This window comes from Trachypithecus francoisi, unplaced genomic scaffold, assembly GCF_009764315.1.
Source record: "Trachypithecus francoisi isolate TF-2019V2 unplaced genomic scaffold, Tfra_2.0 Lachesis_group11, whole genome shotgun sequence".
Lineage (NCBI taxonomy): Eukaryota > Metazoa > Chordata > Mammalia > Primates > Cercopithecidae > Trachypithecus > Trachypithecus francoisi.
In genome coordinates this window covers 72,092,024-72,113,568 of record NW_022681456.1, presented here as the reverse complement: position 1 = coordinate 72,113,568, position 21,545 = coordinate 72,092,024, and the positions used below count along the sequence as shown (strand labels likewise).

The 21,545-nt window shown below is 38.3% G+C and overlaps 1 protein-coding gene and 1 pseudogene across 2 annotated transcripts in view; one reads left to right on the top strand and one right to left on the bottom strand.

Moving 5' to 3' along the window:
* TAFA2 (TAFA chemokine like family member 2) overlaps positions 1-21,545 on the bottom strand; it is a 518,317-nt gene that overhangs the window by 186,359 nt on the left and 310,413 nt on the right. The gene's annotated exons all lie outside the window — the stretch shown is intronic.
* On the top strand, positions 12,364-13,932 carry LOC117089839 (annotated as a pseudogene).

The window sequence follows — 21,545 nt, the reverse complement described above, 5'->3', positions numbered from 1 at the left end:
TACCTGACTTCAAACTACACTACAAGGCTACAGTAACCAAAACAGCATGGTACTGGTACCAAAACAGAGATATAGACCAATGGAACAGAACAGAGCCCTCAGAAATAATACCACACATCTACAGCCATCTGATCTTTGACAAACCTGAGAGAAACAAGAAATGGGGAAAGGATTCCCTATTTAATAAATGGTGCTGGGAAAATTGGCTAGTCATAAGTAGAAAGCTGAAACTGGATCCTTTCCTTACTCCTTATATGAAAATTAATTCAAGATGGATTAGAGATTTAAATGTTAGACTTTAAACCACAAAAACCCTAGAAGAAAACTTAGGTATTACCATTCAGGACATACGCACGGGCAAGGAGTTCATGTCTAAAACACCAAAAGCAATGGCAACAAAAGCCAAAATTGACAAATGGGATCCAATTAAACTAAAGAGCTTCTGCACAGCAAAAGAAACTACCATCAGAGTGAACAGGCAACCCACAGAATGGGAGAAAAGTTTTGCAATCTACTCATCTGACAAAGGGCCAATATCCAGAACCTACAAGGAACTCAAACAAATTTTACAAGAAAAAAACAAACAACCCCATCAAAAAGTGCGCAAAGGATATGAACAGCCACTTCTCAAAAGAACACATTTATGCAGCCAACAGACACATGAAAAAATACTCATCATCACTCACCATCAGAGAAATGCAAATCAAAACCACAATGAGATACCATCTCACACCAGTTAGAATGGCAATCATTAAAAAAATCAGGAAACAACAGGTGCTGGAGAGCATGTGGAGAAATAGGAACACTTTTACACTGTTGGTGGGACTGCAAACTAGTTCCACCATTGTGGAAAACAGTGTGGCGATTCCTCAAGGATCTAGAACTAGAAATACCATTTGACCCAGCCATCCCATTACTGGGGACATATCCAAAGGATTATAAATCATGCTGCTATAAAGACACATGCACACAAATGTTTATTGTGGCACTATTCACAGTAGGAAAGACTTGGAATCAACCCAAATGTCCGTCAGTGACAGACTGGATTAAGAAAATGTAGCATATATGCACCATGGAATACTATACAGCCATAAAAAAGGATGAGTTCGTGTCCTTTGTAGGGACATGGATGCAGTTGGAAACCATCATTCTCAGCAAACTATCGCAAGAACAGAAAACCAAACACCACATGTCCTCACTCATAGGTGGTTATTGAGCAATGAGATCACTTGGACACAGGAAGGGGAACATCACACACCAGGGCCTATTGTGTGAAGGGGGGATGGGGGAGGGATAGCGCTAGGAGATATACCTAATGTAAATGATGAGTTAATGGGTGCAGTACACCAGCATGGCACATGTATACATATGTAACAAACCTGCACGTTGTGCACATGTACCCTAGAACTTAAAGTATAATAATAATAATAAATCACCAAGGGATAAGCAAAACTGATATGAAATCAAGTCCATCTCCATTTATTTATGAGAGAGATTAAATATATGCCTGTCACCCTGTGCCTTTCTGATTCAGAACCTATACTGAACTCTACTGTGCTTGACCTGTAGATACTTGTATGCCCTGCTTTTAAAGCAATTTCCTGGGGTCACTTCCTGATGTAGCCTGATTCCTTTTCCTCTTGTATATTCTAGGTTACCCTTTTTTATACATTTTTACCTCCAAAACATTCTATCTCCAAAAATGTTACTCAAAGGTAGAACAGGTGGCTATAAGAGGAGTCCCTGACATTTTTTCATGGATGACTAAATGCATGAAAAAATAAATTATATATTATGTATTTTAATATAGATATAGGCTAATATTTCTTAGCTTGGGGAGGTTGTAGGGATTAATTCAAATGTTTAGATGGCAATATTGTAAGAATAAAAACATGAACTTCTAAGTCAGAATGTCGGGTTTTGAGTCCAAACTTGAATGGCTTCTAATGATGTGGCCTTTACCCGACTACTTTTTTTGGATCTCCTGCTTCAGTTTCTCCTGCAAATTTCTGAATCGCCTGCTTCAGTTTCTTCTACTGTAACATGGGATAATGTATGTGAAATTCTTGGCCCACTGACAAGCATGTACTATGGATTCAATGGCTATGATATTAGAGAATAGTGAGTCATATGTGTATGTTTGATCCTTGAGTGTTTGGGAGGCTAGTCCATTCATGAGATGACTGAAGGGAGTTTCAGTAGCACCAACAGCTGTAAACTCTCCGTGGACCTTAGCCTCATGACATGGCAAAGATAATGCACAAGAAGATAGGTATTTGAACTTTTAAATCAGACTGTTTGGGTTTAAAACCAGGCTTCCTGCTGACTACATGACTTTGAACAAATTACTTAATAATTCAGATTATTCTCATTGTCAGCAAGATGAAGATAATAATATCTGCCTAACAGTGTTGTTGGTATGAAGATTAAATGAGATAGTCTGTGCAAAAGGTTTAATACTATGCACAGCAAATAATAAATGCTCAATAAATGCTAACCATGACTATAAACATTACTCAGTCAGACTAGCGTTTTCCTAAATTCATTCTGTGAGGCACCAATTCCACAGATTGTTATTAAAGTATTAGTGAAAAATAAAGGGGGTAAACACATTTGTAACATTCTGAGTTCAACCAATTTAACTAGATTTTTTTAACAAGAGGCATATTGCCAAATATGCCTTTTTAGAAACATTTTCCAGGAACCTCCTCCACAGTGTAACAGAGCACACTAGTGTCCTCGGGAAGCCTCTCAGAGAAATATTGAGCTATAACAATAACCTGGTTTGGAACTTATTCTCAGTAAACCAAATGTCTTTTTAAATCTTCCATTCTATTGCCTTTGTTTCCTCTCTCAGCACTCCTACTTTTGTTTTAAGAATCTTCTCTTTTCTTCTACATTTTTTCAACTGTCCTGACTCCCCTCTGCATCTAATCCCTGCAGCCTTATTGTACTGTATATCACATAACAGAATGAACAGCAAAACTCATCTGACAGGAAGAGCTGCTTAGCATAATTCTTGATAATAGCTTCTCCTTAGCACATGGCCTCTGCTACAAGGGCAATGACCCATCATTTTTCCGTACCATTGTGCACCCACCCAATGGGATGACAGAACTGACAGCTGGTCAAACTGATAACTAGGCATATGGAAACAGAAACACCCACAAAGTCACAGCCTGTCAAAGTAAGGAAAGAAAGGAGAATGCATGTCAACATTTGGAAGGCTATAAAGACTGGTATTCTCTCCTTTTCATAACACCCTCACTCCTGTCCAGTTAATTACCATGTTCTGTCAATACTATCTCCAGAATATCTCTTAAATGTATATTTGTATATGTATTACTACTGCAACACTGCAATTCAGACCACCAAACTTTCTCACTGGCCACAGCATCCTAACTGGACATTTGCCACCAAATTGCCCTCCTTTGTCTGTCTTTTTCACAATTATATTTGGAGTATTTAGTAAGTGCCTGATAAATATTGTTGACTGAATGTAATGCATTCTCTATGCTACAGCCAAATATGTCTCTATGAACGTGAAACATACTTGCTTAAAATCTTAGCATGATTCCCTTCTCTGCTCAGAACAGAAGGCCATCATTCTTAGTAGGGTATAAAAATCCTGCAGCAGAATTTTTTTTAAGCTTTGATCCTTTCTTTATGTCTCTAATCTCATTTTATGCCATTCTGTCCCATCTTTCTCTCCACACACACTCATAGTCTATTTTTAACCCTAGAAAATTTCTCCAATGACTTCCAGCTAAATCTTATCCCCCATGCCACCTGAAATATGTTAGCTATTCCCTCCATTCCCACCCACTCTTCAAAATGGGTAACTTCTACTCACTAGTCATGGGTAAGGTTAGAATTCCTCCTATAGGATTTATCCAAGACCATGTTGAGTTCCCTTCGTTCTGCACAACAGTCACTTGCCATAGCATATTATACTCCACCTACTTATATTCAACCATTATTCTCATATAAGATTCCTAAAGACAGCAACTGTGTCCCACACATTTGTGAATCTGTAGGGCTCATCCAAAGTCCAGGTTAATAGCTGGTAAATAAGTACTTATTGAATGTTGAAGGTGCCTTACAGCCAAATATATTGCATGGTGGTTAATATGAGGAGGAATGAAGTATGTGCCATCTCTCTAGATGACAAACAGGAAGTGAAAAAGAATGGGGGGGGAGGTGTGCAGCAAGACAGAGCAAACTGAGGAGGAAAAGAGAAAAATGAAACCCAATCTTGAATGTGTTTTATTCTGATTTTTAAATAACAATCAAGTTTGAACAAAGTGAAGCATAATAGAGTGATCAAGGATTTCTGACAAAGGTGCAATAACAGAGAAAAACACCTAAAGGAAAAAAGCTGAATGTACATTTATTCTTTACCTTGCATGACAGCACAAAAGAAGGGACATTGCCTTCTTTCTCTATTTGCTAACAACCAGGTCTCAGTATAAAATTTACCACTACAGAAATACTGAATGTGGTCCTGGGCTCCAACACCGTTTAGAACTGCCACATTCATTTGTGAAAACGGCAAATTTTAAGTGAATTTTGCAACAGCAAAAACAGTGAAAAGAAACTGGAAACTGAAGAAAAATACCCATAGAAGAGGAAACCTTGAAATCCCTCCCTGGCGGCAGCAGCAGCTTGCAAGGAGCACAAGGGAAACGAGGAAATTGAGAAATGGTAACCTTGGCAGTGAAGGATGTTGAAGTGAGAAGTTGTCAAAGTGGAGGACTGACAAATCTCCTGGACTTTTTCCCACTCTTCTCTTCTGTTACATATTTCACTTATGTACACTGAAGTTTAGACTTTTGGATTATTTGAAATGCTTCTCATCCCACTAATGTTAAAAGTACCTTTAACTGGCCGGGTGCAGCGGCTCACGCCTGTAATCCGGCACTTTAGGAGGCCGAGGCAGGCGGATCACGAGGTCAGGAGATCGAGACCATCCTGGCTAGCACGGTGAAACCCCATCTCTAATAAAAATACAAAAAATTATCCAGGCATGGTGGCAGGTGCCTGCAGCGCCAGCTACTCGGGAGGCTGAGGCAGGAGAATGGTCTGAACCCAGGAGGTGGAGCCTGCAGTGAGCCTAGATCTTGCCACTGCACTCCAGCCTGGGCAACAGAGCAAGACTCCATCTCAAAAAAAAAAAAAAATCATTTAATTGTTAAAAAGCAAGAAATAAAAACTGTTATGCTGTGAGAAAAATCATTTCCCCATGAAAATAGAAAGTAAGTTTAACTGATATATAAACAAAAACCTGGAAGGAAAAAAGGGAAGAATAAAGGAGATAGTATAAATGAGATGTATTAAAAAGATAGAGGTGGAGGCTTAGAATCCAACCACCTGGACTCCCCTTGAGCCTAAGACACTTCTGTGGAAATAGAGATCACATAAGGGAATATATTTTTTGTCTTTTTAGGAAAATTCTTTGCATTAATCTAAATACCAGACAAACCTAGTGTTAACTAGTTACAATGGCATGGACCTTAACAGACAAATCTCAAAACAGAATTCACCCTTAGGGCAGAATGCTCAGTAGATTAGTCGCGCACCCTTTCTCCTCATAGGAACCAGAATGATCATTATAAAATATAAATCAAATCACATTACCCCACTGTCCCTATGCCTTGCTTAAAATCCCGGAATTTACCTATTCATTGAAATGAGAATAAAATATATATCTCTTACTGGAGAAAAAAAAAACATCATCTTCCCTCTCAACCACTCTGACTTCATTTCACATCCCTCTACCCCAAGTTCCCTATGCTTCAAGCACAATGGCCCTCCCACTATCCCCTCTGCTAAGCTGATTCTAGACCTTACACTAAACGTTAATTCTGCCATAAAGGTTCTCTTACCTGTCTCTGTAGTAGTCCGCTTTTCATAATCACCTCCACAGAGGTTATTATGACCATCCTGCCCTCCAGAGTTCAGAGAGACCCACCCTGCAATTTCTCTCCCTCTCTCTCTCTCTCTGTCTCTCCAAATAGCCTACAGCATTTTCTCTATTTATTCTCATCTAAAATTATTCTATTCACTACTTTATACATTTGTATAAGTGTCTATTTTCTCCCTTTTCCCATTAAAATGTAATTTGCATGAGAGCAGAGATCCTGCCTGTAAGTCACTACTGTAGCACATAGAACATCACCTGGATCATGGAACATCAAGAGATGTAGAATGAAGAAATAGGTATATTTTATAATCAGAACAAAAGAGATGAATTTTTAAATGGAGAAGTTTTATTACTTCTTTTAATTTAAAAAAAAAAAAACTTTCCTTATATTCAACAACTAGAAATGGAGATGTGAAGAACTATACATATTGGTGGAGTGATAGAAGAAGTGAGAAGAATGAGTGGGAGATGAGGAAATGGAAACAAAGACTAGATTACTCTTTCAAGAAACACGCAGAGAAGGGAAGTAAAGATGGAGTGGTGGCTAGAGAGATTTAAACAAGATAACAGAGCCAAAAGAAAGGGAGTAGTTAAAGATACCAAAGTGAGCATAGATTATGAAAGTTAATTTTCAAATGCGGTCAAAGAATAGGTGACAGTTTTGTCAATGTAAAGCATTCTACAAGTATAATTTATTATTGTTATTATTCCTTTAGTTTCCTTATTTTTATAGAAATGAAATGTATCCTTCAAAACTAAACCCTTCTTTGTTCTTACAGATTAATACTAATATCCTACTAAATAGGACATCGAGAGCTACAAGTTTGACTACATTGCTGCTTTTATCCAAAATCATGTCTAACCTGAGTAGAATTGTATAACACTATGCCTGCATATAGAATATCCAAGTTGTTACTGAAATAGCAATTGTCTTTGAGGTGGATGGTGCCATCGATATTGACGGAGATTAAATATTAAAGCACAAGAGACTCACATGTAAGTTGTATATATAAAGGGTATATAGTAACAAATTAGGAGATTAACTCATACATGTAATCATGTATGTTGTATGTTATATCATCCAGAAAGCAAGGTGCTTGATTTTAATCATTTTAATTACTGCAGTTTTTCTTTTCACTTTATATCATATATCAAGTATCATCACATGATGGTATTTTAAGCCACATTCACTAGGCACATTATGTGAGTCAGAACATTCCTTTTGAAGAACTAGTATTTACATTTCCTAGATTGTACATTATTATCAAAAGTTTATGGAGTTGTATTTTCACAAGCTAGTCATATGATTAGCCGAATTAGGTCATATTTTCTTAAACAACTTCAAAACACAGACTCTGGAACCTAAATCAGTTTCTCAACTTTGTCTGAACTGAAACACTTGTTTTAAAATGCTCATTACATTTGATATATCAGTGTTTTGTAATGAATCCAGCTCTTAATTCTATTCACTAAAGAAGTCAACCCTGGAGATTTAGCCAAGAAAGCTGCATTGGTTTCTAAGGATTTCCTGGCAGCAAACACAAGCCTCATTTAAGAACCACAATTATCTGCTTCCTTCACCCAAATTTTATACTTTCATTCATTTCGCCACAATACTGCAATTTTGGTGGGTACAAAAACTCAGGAGCACTATGGCTTTATGCCTAGCCATGTATAGCCAAATTGTTGGATTTGTGCAAATACCTTTACCACCCACAGATTGAAATAATATAGAAGAGAAATGTATTATCATTTAAATGATTTCTCCAGAAACACAATATTCCAAGGCACCAAGCTCTAACATCCAAAACAGAAAACACTGCTGTAAGGCAAAGATAAAGCAATCATTTAAGATTTTTCAGAGCCCTAGAAAGACACCTGAAATGATCAAGGCTAAGCTACATCACCTTGCATCTATTATTACAAGTGTATCACTTGCCCTCCTTTCTATCTATACAATGGGAATGTCTTCTATTTTCTTCAAATAGAAATGTCATTAGAATAAACAAGAAATCATGGGAGAGTTTGAACTTAAAGATGTGAAAAATCAGAGGTGTTACTGTTTCTTCAAAGGTCCTTCTCCCAGATCATAGGCTTATAAGTCAGAAAAACCAAACGTGATCCTGGATTCCAACAAATAATAGTCAAATAAATTTGTCAGCTTTACTTAACATCGAGTCTCAATGCACACACAGAGAATGTATAAATAATATTACATATAATATTGTAATGTATGTATGTAGTGAATGTATAAATATTACTACATATGTTGTAAAGAATGAGCAGAAGAGAGATAAAGCTAAATGTACGTCTTTCATTCTCACATGTCCTGTTGAGGCATTTTACTCTTCTCTCAGTGGCTGTAGATAGTTTGAGGAGGGTGCATCCATCATATTTAAATTTCATATCTCTTTCCATTTCAGTCGTAATCCTAAACTACATTCTTTCTCTGCATTTCTGTTTTGTATTCAGTACTCCTCTCCTTATCAATTGCTTATTGTTTTATATTATTATCTCTCTCCTCCAGGGTCCAAATCTGTTTTTCACAAAGACAAAAATTAAGGAAAATATGGTGCAGTTATATAGTATGACCAAAAGTGAGATTTCATACTGAACCACTGTAACAAGATATACATATATCAAAAAATAAGCCATCAAACATTTGAGTCTAATCAAGCTAAAATGTAAAATATATTAAAGCTACTAAATTGAAAATAAATCTAATGTTTGCAATTTAATATGAAATGCATGTGTCCACAAAATCATGATGATGTTTGTAAAGGAGAGGGCTGGATAACTGAATCTAGACAACACAAAACCTTGTTTTATATTTGTCCTCTTCTCCTACAAAAACTTCAGACAAAAGTACTAACAATTAGAAAAATTTGGATTACCTTCTCCTACCCTCTTAACACAATGACACTATGTCACAATATGAATTGAAACAAGTGGCAGGAGACAAGCAGATGATTTGTAGATCTGTAAACAACCCACAAAGCTTCCATTCCTGCATGATCTGGAGATGACTACATTTCACAAACGTTAGGTGGAGCACCATTATATGGAATAAGAAAGAAAACTTCCAATTATATGTAGCCTTTTATAGATGGCTAAATCACAAGCCTTATATTTAATTTTGTGATTATATATGGTAAAAAGAGAGATAACTCTGCACATAGCATCTAAGTTCTGTGTATAATATTCATAATAACATATTTTCTTGCTTTTTAATAAGACTTTTATAATGCAAATAATAAGATTTCATCATTGCAAATAAGCTATGGTAATGGAACCAGTTCTAAATATTTCTTCACTCTATTATCATTGGGACTAGTTAAGACTTTTACTCCTTTTGTTCTGGTGTACCTGTTCTCTTGGGAAATGAGGCATGGAAGAAATCCACTTCACCTCAGCTCTTTCTCCTGCATGCTGGCAAATGAGTGAAAGAATGAGTGAGAACGACGACAACCATCTTTAAGAGTTCTTCGTTAGGATAAAGTTTGTGGTCCAAGAACATTTATTCTCACCGTGGTAACACCTACATATATGAAGGACTCTCCATTTTATGCATTTAACCATCCAGTATGGTCAATATGCCAGCAAGCACTAGCTAGTTAACAGCACACATTCAGAGAGAAAAACAGCTTTACCAGCAAACTATTGCAACATGGAAACTCCCCCTCAACACAGACTGTTCTCAAAAGTAGGTGAACGGAAGAGCTAAAGTTTCATATCTGAAGGCCTCTGCTCATATAACCATCCCTTCTAAAGCACCAACATCAACACATTTCAACCATATCATCAAAAATTATAAAAACAAACAAAGCGTTTAAAAAAAAAGATAGTAGTTATGTGTCAAAAAGAATGCTATTCTGTGTTCTCAAAAGAAACCAAAAGGAAAGAGTCCAAGAATAGACTGTTTAATCAAGTTCACTTGAATTCACACTGCTCTCTGAGAATAATAGTTTAAGCAACATTTTTGGACAATTAGGTGCACTAGCATTAAATCCCTGAGCACAGCAACGTCACAAAGCACAATGAAAGAGACAGTGATGCTGGGACCCACACACTTTTATCATTACATTCTATTCACACTCCTTATATGTGTTTGATAGTTGTACATTACTTCATATATTTTAATGAGCTGTCTTCGAGGGAAAGGTAGAACATTATCAGATTTTAATATAACAAAGTACCATCCTCAGCTTTCAGCTAACAGCTTAAGCAACTGAGAACTCAACTGATTAGGAATCAAAGAAGCAACCACCCTGTGCTACAAACCTCAGTCTACAGTAAGCCTCTATAACATACTGCTTTCTGACTTGTTCTTTTTGCAATAAGATTTCAGTACCTTTTAGAATCTCACTTTTTTACTTTTTCCCTTTATGAATAAAATCAATCACATAATATACACTACTCTAACTGCTATTTGCCATCAGCTGCTTTGTTCCACTCCTAACATTTTCCTTATGGATGAATTTGGCTTCCTCAGTCATGACGCAGGTATTTTCCTACAGTATGCAATCACATGGCAAAGCAGCAGTCAAGTGGTTAAGTGTGCAATCTTGAGAAATTTTCCCAATGGTGAGATGTATTCTATTGTGAAATTATGCCCCAAGGTGGTGGAGGAAGCCTATTACCTGGGTCTATTTTCAAAAAATTCTCCAAAGAACACCCTGAGGAAAGCCCTATATTACGGGGATATGAAGAACTAGTGCGAACTACAGCCATCGTCATTTCATAGTGGCTGAAAACCTACCGACTGAATTTCTTCTCAATTTATGTCCCATTACTTCAATTGCTAGGAACAAGGATTCAGGACACATCAGCTAGAATACTACACAAAACAAGTGCCAGATATCGCTACAGTTTAGCAACAATTGAACCAGTAATCCCTGAGTTAACACTCTTCTTGCAATGTACAATGGACATGAGAGTACTATGTAAACTATATAGTAGTCTACAAATTAGACTTATTACAAAATCATACTAAATTAGGTAATAGGGTGAATGGATAAACAAATTGTGATATATATATATGCACACACACACATACACACACATATACATATATATACACACACAGTGGAATATTATTCAGCCTTAAAAAGAAATTACAACATAGATGAACTTGGAAACATGTTAAGTGAAATAAGCCACACACAAAAGTACAAATACTGTGTGATTCTACTTACATGAGAGGTACCTAGAATAGTCAAATTCATTGTGACAGAAAGTAGAATAGAGATTACCAGGAGCTGAAGGGAGGGGGAAATGGAGAGTTACTATTTAATGAATATAGAGTTTTTGTACAGGATGATTTTTAAAAGAGTTCTGGAATACATAGCAGTAATGTACAACATTGTGAACGTACTTAATGCGGCTGAATTGTACAAAAAAATGGCTACAATGGTAAACTTTATGTTATGTCTATTTTACAACAATAAAAATGAAGAAAAACACATAAAATGGCAAGAGTCATAATGGGAACAGTTCTGCTCGTTGGCTCTACCATATAACCTACATTTATTTTCTTTGTGGCACTGAACAGTATTTGAAATAGTATTAACCTATTTGCTTACTTGTTTATTGTCTCTCTCTCTCCCCCTACTAGAATACAATCGACTATAAGAGCACAAACCTATGCCTTCTATTTCACTACTTTACTTCCAGCATTTATGATGTTTCTTATCACAGAGTCTGTGCAGAAAAAATATGTGTTGAATAAATAAATAGATGGAAGAAACACTACATATGTCCTTTTAATTTTGAGTTTGGTTACTCCGCATGATCACACGCATTTTCTTATGTCCAATAACATTTAATGTCTCTACCTCTTGTAGGCAGTAGAATACTTTCAATTGTTGTTTATATTACATGTAAGTCTTATATCTGTAAATAGAAGCTAAGCTCCTTGACAAACCATACACTATAGCTCTATTTCCCCACAAAGTATCTTACTTTTGCACAGTGCCATATGGTATACTAAGAACTTTTACATCTGTGATCATCTTTGGTTCACATGATCATGAGGCTGGCAGATGGAATCATCCCTCTTGCAGAGATGAGGGAACAGGCTTAGAGAAGGTAAGTGACTTGTTCAAAGTTAAAGTTAGTAAGTAGCACAGCCAGAACTCAAAACCAGTTATCCACCAGGCACAGTGGTTCATGCTGTGGCTCAATGCTTTGGGAGGCTGAAGCATGAGGATCACTTGAGGACAGAAGTTGGAGTCTGCAGGGAAATTTGATGGCACCACTGCACTCCAGCCTGGGCAACATAGCAAGACCCTGTCTCAAAAAAAATGTTTAAAAAGTTCTTCCAACTTCAGGCCCAAAGTTCTTTTCATTAAAAGTCTGATAATGAAGAAGCAGCAGCTTCTCCACTCCTTCTCAAATCTCCACCTGGTTGGGGCCCACCTACTTCCACTCCTGCCTCTACTATGTCCATCAAGGTGACCTAGAAGTCCCATAAGGTGTCCACCTTTGGTCCCTGGGCCTTCAGCAGCCACTCCTACACGAGTGGCCTGGTGCCCCCATCACCTCCTCAAGCTTTTCCCAAGTGGGCAGCAGCAGCTTCCAGGGTGGCCTGGGCAGAGGCTTTGGTGGGGCCAGCAGTATGGGAGGGATCACTGCTGTCACGATCAACCAGAGCCTGCTGAACCCCCTTAACCTGGAGGTGGACCCCAACATCCAGGCCAGGCCCTGCACACCCAGCAGGAGGAGCAGATCAAGACCTTCAAAACAAGTTTGCCTCCTTCATCAACAAGGTACGGTTCCTAGAGCAGCAGAACAAGATACTGGAGGTCAAGTGGAGCCTCCTGCAGCAGCAGAAGTTGGCTCAGAGCAACATGGACAATGTTCCAGAGCTACTTCAACAAGCTTAGGCGGCAGCTAGAGACTGGGCCAGGAGAAGCTGTGGCTGGAGGTGGAGCTTGGCAACACACAGGAGCTGGTGGAGGACTTAAGGAACAAGTACCACGATGAGATCAATAAGCATACAGAGATGGAGAGTGAATTTGTCCTCACAGAGAAGGATGCGATGAAGTTTACATGAACAAGGTAGAGCTGGAGTCTTGCGTGGAAGGGCTGACTGGTGAGATCAACTTCCTCAGGCAGCTGTATGAAGAGGAGATCAGGCAGCTGCCATCCCTGATCTCCAACACATTTATGGTGCTGTCTGTGGACAGCAGCCGCTCCCTGGACATGGAAAACATCATCGCTGAGGTCAAGGCCCAGTAGGAGGAGATCGCCAACTGCAGATGGACTGAGGCTGAGAGCATGTACCAGATCAAGTATGAGGGACAACCTGCCGCCTACAAAGACTAAGATCTCCGAGATGAACCAGAACCTCAGCTGGCTCCAAGGGCCTCAAAGGCCAGAGGGCTTCCCTGGAAGCTGCCATCACAGATGTTGAGCAGCGCGGGGAGCTGGCCATAAGGATGCCAACACCAAGCTGTCCGAGCTGGAGGCCACCCTGCAGCGGGCCAAGCAGGACATGGCTTGGCAGCTGCGTGTATACCAGGAGCTGATGAATGTCAAGCTGACCCTGGATATCAAGATTGCCACCTACAAGAAGCTGCTGGAGGGCGAAGAAAGCTGGCTAGAGTCTAGGATGCAGAACATGAGTATCTACTCGAAGACCACCAGTGACTATGCAGGAGGGCTCAGCTCGGCCTGTGGGGGCCTCACAAGCCCTCTCCTTAGCTATGCCTGAGCTCCAGCTTTGGCTCTGTAGGGGGCTCCAGCTACTTCAGCGGCTCCAGCTCCACCAGGGCTGTGGTTGTGAAGATCGAGACCCGCGATGAGAAGCTGGTGTCTGAGTCCTCTGAAGTCCTGCCGGAGTGAATGGCCATGGTAGCCCCTCCCACTCTACCCCCACTGCAGCTGCCCCAGAGCCTGTGAGAGAGGCTGCTGTGCAGGGGAGCACAGGGAACAGGAGACCCACCTGAGACTCAGCGCTAGCCCTCAGCCCACTGGCGGGGGGAGTTTACTGCCAGGGGGACCCCCTTTCCCCATACCTCCAGCTACAAAACAATTCACTTTTTTCCCAAAATAAACCCTCAGCTAGCTCTGCCAACTGTCAAAAAGAAAAAAAAAAATTTGATAATGAAAACGATTCTAACGTCTTATTTCCATAATACAAAATAGAATATGTTAAAATAATTCCTACTAAATTTTTTTTTCTGGGCCTATGAAAAAAGATGCCAGTAATTCTAGAGCTAATACATGCCGACGGGCGCTGACCCCCTTCGCGGGGGGGATGCGTGCATTTATCAGATCAAAACCAACCCGGTCAGCCCCTCTCCGGCCCCGGCCGGGGGCGGGGGCAGGCGGCTAAACAAGAAATGGGGAAAGGATTCCCTATTTAATAAATGGTGCTGGGAAAATGGCTAGCCATAAGTAGAAAGTTGAAACTGGATCCTTTCCTTACTCCTTATACGAAAATTAATTCAAGATGGATTAGAGACTTAAGTGTTAGACCTAATACCATAAAAACCCTAGAAGAAAACCTAGGTAATACCATTCAGGACATAGGCATGGGCAAGGACTTCATGTCTAAAACACCAAAAGCAATGGCAACAAAAGCCAAAATTGGCAAATGGGATCTCATTAAACTAAAGAGCTTTTGCACAGCAAAAGAAACTATCATCAGAGTGAACAGGCAACCTACAGAATGGGAGAAAATTTTTGCAATCTACTCATCTGACAAAGGGCTAATATCCAGAACCTACAAAGAACTCAAACAAATTTACAAGAAAAAAACAAACAACCCCATCAAAAAGTGGGCAAAGGATATGAACAGACATTTCTCAAAAGAATACATTTATGTAGGCAACAGACACATGAAAAAATGCTCATCACCACTGGCCGTCAGAAAAATGCAAATCAAAACTGCAATGAGAGACCATCTCACACCAGTTAGAACGGCAACCATTAAAAAGTCAGGAAACAACAGGTGTTGGAGAGGATGTGGAGAAATAGGGACACTTTTACACTGTTGGTGGGATTGTAAACTACTGGGATTATGGAAAACAGTATGGCGATTCCTCAAGGATCTAGAACTAGATGTACCATTTGACCCAGCCATCCCATTACTGGGGACATATCCAAAGGATTATAAATCATGCTGCTATAAAGACACATGAACACAAATGTTTATTGTGGCACTATTCACAATAGCAAAGACTTGGAATCAACCCAAATGTCCATCAGTGACAGACTGGATTAAGCAAATGTGGCACATATACACCATGGAATACTATGCAGCCATAACAAAGGATGAGTTTGTGTCCTTTGTAGGGACATGGATACAGCTGGAAACCATCATTCTCAGCAAACTATCGCAAGAACAGAAAACCAAACACTGCATGCTCTCACTCATAGGTGGGAACTGAACAATGAGATCACTTGGACTCGGGAAGGGGAACATCACACACCGGGACCTATCATGGGGAGGGGGGAGGGGGGAGGGGGGAGGGATTGCATTGGGAGTTATTCCTGATGTAAATGACGAGTTGATGGCTGCTGACAAGTTGATGGTTGCAGCACACCAACATGGCACAAGTATACATATGTAACAAACAATAAAAAAAAAAAAAAGATGCCTTGGCCATGGGTTTGTTTTAAATGCTAAACAAGAGAGGAATTATACATGGCTAGAAATAAATTTAGCTGATTATTTGTCAATATAATATTATATATACAGTTATACATTTCTCAATAATCAGGATACATTCTGAGAAATGCATCATTGGGCAATTTTAACATGCGAACCTCATAGAGTGCACTGACACAAACCCATAGGTACAGCCTGCTACACACCTAGGCTGTATGGGATAATCTATTGCTCCTAGGCCACAAACTTGTAGACAACTGTAATACAATGGTATTTGTGTATCTGAGCATATCTAACTACATAGAAAAGGTACAGTAAAAATAGCATATTAAATCTTATGGGACCAACACTGTATGTACAGTTCATCATTGGCCAAAGCATTGGATGTGGCTTATGACTGACTGTACAGAAAAAATTGACTACAAACATATGATGGGTCCAGTAGGAGCCATACAGGCCAGTCAGTGAAGTAAGGGCTCAATCATCTCACTGTCCAATTCACCTCCAGGACATTTTCAGCTTCAGCCAATTGAGGACACATGGGAAGGAGAACCTCATACCACCCCCACCCTCCCATTTTCCTTCAGGAGCCAGAAATCCAGAATCATATCTGAAATTCATCATTTTTAAATGTTATCAATTAATCTCATTTTAAAGAACATTCTGCATGGCAAATACAGCCTGTGGGCAACCAGGGTGTGGCTTCAGTTCTAAGCTATCTTATTTCTCAGTAGGTACCACTTTCTACTCATGGACTGTGTAAACTCTGACTTGAAACAGAAAAAAAAAAAAAAAGAAAGAAAGAAAAAGCAAGAAGAGAGCATATGAAGACAAAAAAAAATTCTTGGTTATCGTCCCTGTACTTCTTATTTACCCACATTGAAAAATTTGCCTAGACTTATGGACTTCAAATGAGTGCCATTATATGAAATAACTGTGCTTATAAGAGTGCTTTAAAGTCCTTAGATTTGAAGATGTTTAATGTACCAATCCAACTGAAAAACTAAGTTTGCCTTCCATGGGAGAATCCAGAGGCTAAAACAGAGGCTAAAAACAGAGTATTTATTCTTGTAAGGACAGCATCTGATGTTTCTACTCTATACTTTAGCAGTGGCACATAAAAGATTATAATTGGGAATGAAAGAAAGAAAAGGACCTACTGAAAAACAGATGTCTTGAGCTAGAAGTAGCAATCACAGCATCTGCACTTTGGTGTCGGGAGAAAAACACTGAAAGAAAACAATAAAGCACAAGGTATAAAAATACCAAATAAGTCAGCTGTTTTTTTTCAGTTGATTGTCGGCGGAGTGGGTGGGAAGAGGACAAAAGGATATTTAGAAGACTTTGGTAAAATTCTGAAGCCTTAAATAGCTTATGGTTCAGATAAGCTGAGAAATGGAGGCAAAGGGAGTAAAAGGAGAATAAAATGGCTGTGCTTAGTTTTTCTCTTAGTGTAAGGCTTAAAAGACAATTCAGAACTGGCTCAAATTCAGAGTCTTTCACCAAGATCAGTACCATTGCTTCTTTTTTGGTATCATCTTTCAAATGTCAAATTCGCTCCAATTTATTACATATAACTTTCCAGAAAGCACCTTAAAAACTGCCTCACTTTATTTCCTTGCAAATACTCTATGCTATATTTATATCTTCTACTTACTACATGGTAACACAGAAAGAATACAGGATTTGGAGTGAGAATACTTGGATTCAAGACTTGGTCACCTGTTTAGGTAGATGATTTCTAGAATCATTTAATTCCTCTGAGTCTCAGTTGATCATTTTGTACAACAAAGGTAATATGGCTTGCCTTAACTACCTCACAAGGTTGTCGCAATGATTAAAAGAAATAACCTATATAAAAGTATCTCTCAAGTTTTAATCTTAAAAAATCTACAAAGTCAAAGGTTCATCCTCCAATGAAACTACAACCTAACTGATCATTTAACAAACATTATTAAACATCTACTGTTACTTTAAACACTGGCAATATAGCTGTGAAAATGACAAGGTCGCTGCCTGCACACATAGAGCCCATAATCTGATTACAGTTGTAAATTTTTAATTTGGGGCTTCATGATAACATAGTAAACAAAAAAAAATTCATCTTTCAGCTAATAAGTAGATAACAAGTTTGTGATAATGTATTGTTTTTCATTAATTTTCATAAAGAAAAGAATATAATAGCATTATCTTAATTAAATTCAAAAAGGCACTTAGCCTGAAACCACAGAGTAAAGGCATTATTTACTATACATGTGTCATTGAAATATAGTAATTATTAGCCACCACAGACACACTTGCTATCATGCAAACATAAGGAAAATGCAGCTGCTCACTCAAAGTTTGATTTGTGGAAATATGATATATTCATCCAAAATAGCTATTACTAAGTTCTTATTTTATGCAAGGTCCCATAGTGGACACTATAAGGGATAGGTCAGCAAGCCCCAGTTTCTTGCTTCCTTCAAAGGACTTGTAATAGAGGAATAAAAGATTTGTGAGCTCATGTAAGTAAGAGAATGATATATGAATATTGAAGAAGGGATTAGAGTTGCTTAGAAAGAGATACCAAATATAAGGAATAAAAAGGTGCCCTCATGAAATTTTGACCAATAAGGCAAAGCACTAGGCCAGCAGTCAAAACTCCAAGTTTGAGTCTAATGATGTATTCACCCAAATCTGGTCCTATGAAATGAAGCAAATTACTTTAACTCAGTCTTTCTATCTATGAAATAAAAAAAAACAGAAAACTACCAATATTCTGACCTTCTCAAATCCTTGAGTTGGAAAAACTCATGATTGAATAAACAGATTTTTCTGAACACCAGTTACTCCACAGTTTTGGTGGTTGCATTAGATAACATATGTGAAGTACTCTATTTCTTACACTAAGTATGTTCTCAATAAATGCTGAACCTTGATCTGAAGTAGGAAATAGTTGAACTAAATCTTAACATATTGGTAAGATTTTCATATACAGAGATATGAAGTAAACAATGTCAAGCCAAAAGAGCAGGCTGGGGAAAGACATGGAATATGAAACATACAGAGAGTATGAATGGCAAGTAATCTCATTTGGCTTCACGCTAAAGTGAATTAAGTGGAGGAATAAGAGGTAAACTTGAAACGATGGAGCTGACCCAGAATATTTAGGATGCTGACGGCCACATAGAAGTGTTTTCCCTTAATGTAGTAGGTATCAGCGAGGCACTGGGGGACTGCAAAGACATCAGCCTAAACATGTAAAATCTATACAAACCCTTTTCATCATTTGATGATCAAACGCCTCCAAAGAAAGCCAGTCAACAAGCTCTTTGGGTAATATATTTGATAGTAGCTCATACGACACCACTACCATTTCCAGTTAACATAAATGGAAAAAAAAAAAAAAAAAACTCTTTGAAGATTCAGTCTCAAACGTTTGTAGTCACTTTCTTTTAGTAGGACACTGGTGAATGCCTCTCTCAAAATTAGATGCATTGCATTTCCCAGAATTTATCTTTAATTAAGCTATCTTAAAAACTTGAGATGCTAAATGGAAAGATTTGTATCAGTAAAGTATAGAGTTTATAACTTGTTTCAGAAAGACTTCACTATACCATTTATGAATGACTATGGTACTCCATATAAATACAAAAGAAAGCATGACAAAAATATGTTCTCTCAGCTACCAATATGCAGTGTCTTAAAATTACTATACAATATGTTTGTACTATGATGAAGAGGGTTATAATAAGAGAATGAAGAATAATTTGAAGGATAGTAAAAGAAAAAAGAAGGTAAAAGATAATTAATATCTAAGCTAAATAAAAAATGAAAAACAAAAGCATTTCAAATGTGGAACCCTGCCTTCTTTTATGAGTTTTTCACTCCATTCCATTACTAAAATTCAGCCAAATTTCTTAACTGAAGTAAGACAATACTTGCTAAATAAACTTCTTTGTTTCTACTGTAGGAAGCATCTAAATTTATACTTTCTTATTCTTACAAACCTCTTTCAAATGGAAGAAATATTTTCACAGTCATAATTCAATACAGTGAATAAGATGTTTTTACTCATATTATAAAAATAAGAAAACTGAGGCTTAGAGGGGTGAAGTGACTTGCCTAGTCAGAACACACCCAAAAGGGACAACTTTAAGACCCATATCCAGGTCCTCTGATTACAAATCTCTTGTTCCTTCTAGCATATCATCCTACATCAGTACTAGTGAGCATGCTATGTGTCAGATAAAGAATAGAGAAAGAGATCTTGGCATTCACAGTCGTTGCTCTTTTGCACAAAGGGAGAAGAATGACATAGCGCCAGGGTGCACAGCAGCTTCGTTCCTTTTTCATTTATCTAACATAGTCCTACACCTTCCATACTGAGAATTGTACAAAAATAACCAAGTTCACAGAACCCTTGACACCATCTGCTGACACCACACTGTACAAACATCAAATGTAGATGATAATACAATTAAGTTTTAATCTACTTTGGGATACTATTCAATTTGTGAGCCATCTGGGGAGCATGTGTCCTCCACCTCAGTTCACCTTTGCTGTTTGCCTGATTCTGGACTGACTCTTTCTGTGTGAAGGTGTGAAGAATGAAAACTGATGATTGCATTAAAATATAATTCAGAAGGCAACGGTATGCTGGAAAACTGCATAATGGTCCCCAATGATAAACAGAAATAATTTGAGGTTTTCTGCTATTAGAACTTATAAGCATAGCATAGCTCTTTTCCTCCATTCATGCCAGTGACATGAGTGTGGGTATTCCATCATGTCTGAACAGACTTCATTCCACTTTCTGATTAGAGAGAATACTATGATAGATCCTCCAAGAAAGATGGAATAGGAGAAAAATTACTCTCTTCTCCTTTCAGATTTTTTATTCCTGTGCACGTTAGATAGCATATCTAAGGGTACTATCTTCACTCCATCACAAAAACTAATCAGAAAGGAAAATAGAGTGTACAATCAATGGCACGCACTCAACTCTAGAAATAACCCCCATAGTTAGTGAAATAATTAGTTAACAGGCTATGCTTTGGGTAAGGCCTCCCTTTGTACAGAAGAAAGCATTTTTATCAAAGCCAGAGGTTATCTTCTCCTCTTTTAGGCTCAGACCTCCCTCTTGTCATTAGATTCAAACCTAGAATTCAGAATAAAAAATTTAAGGACACCTGACCCATTACCACGGGAGTTATATTACATTTGTCAGTCTGGCTCTAATGTGTTGCCCCAGTTCTAAAAATTGAGCTTCTACCATTTTCCCAGACCTGACCCCTTTTCTTGGGTACCTGTAAAAGATCTCACTTTGTTCTTGCTACACCGCCCCCCTGCCGTCCCCACCACCACTCCCCCATGGAATGCTGTTCCTGAAACTTAGTCCTGCTCTTTGCTACCTCCGGACAATGTTTCTTCACACTGATTTTCCACTCATATCCCTCCTGCCCTCCATAAGAATACTGTGGGCTATATTGCTTTTGCCTTGTCCCTAAACACCATGCTTTGCCTACCAGAATGGATCCTCGGAACACAAGTTAGGCCTGATTCCAGCACTGGGCCCTCACAGTGACAAGTCCTCGTGTGGGTCCCAGTGGTCCACATCTGTGTCCACTTTCTGGAGTTGATCTCTAAGGGCTTACAGTCTAATCGAAAGAGATGTACATTAACAAAAGGATTGGTTTTTGACTTTTGTTGTCTTATATTGTTAGCTCCTGTAAGAGCTAACAATATATCTTAAGGATAGTACGGTTCATGAATTGGTGGGCTATTGGCATAATTCAGCTATAATTATAACCAACTTATAATTGATGATGTAATGATAGTACTGAATAATGGGAAACTTGGGAACCCGACTTCCTGGACTCAAATCCAGCTTTGACATTTACCAACTTTGGGCCATTGGGCAAAATTAACAAATGCCTCAATTTATTCAACTGTGAAATGAGGTAAATCATAATACTTTTTCAAAGGGCTTTGAGGATGAAATGTGTTACAATATATAAAGTG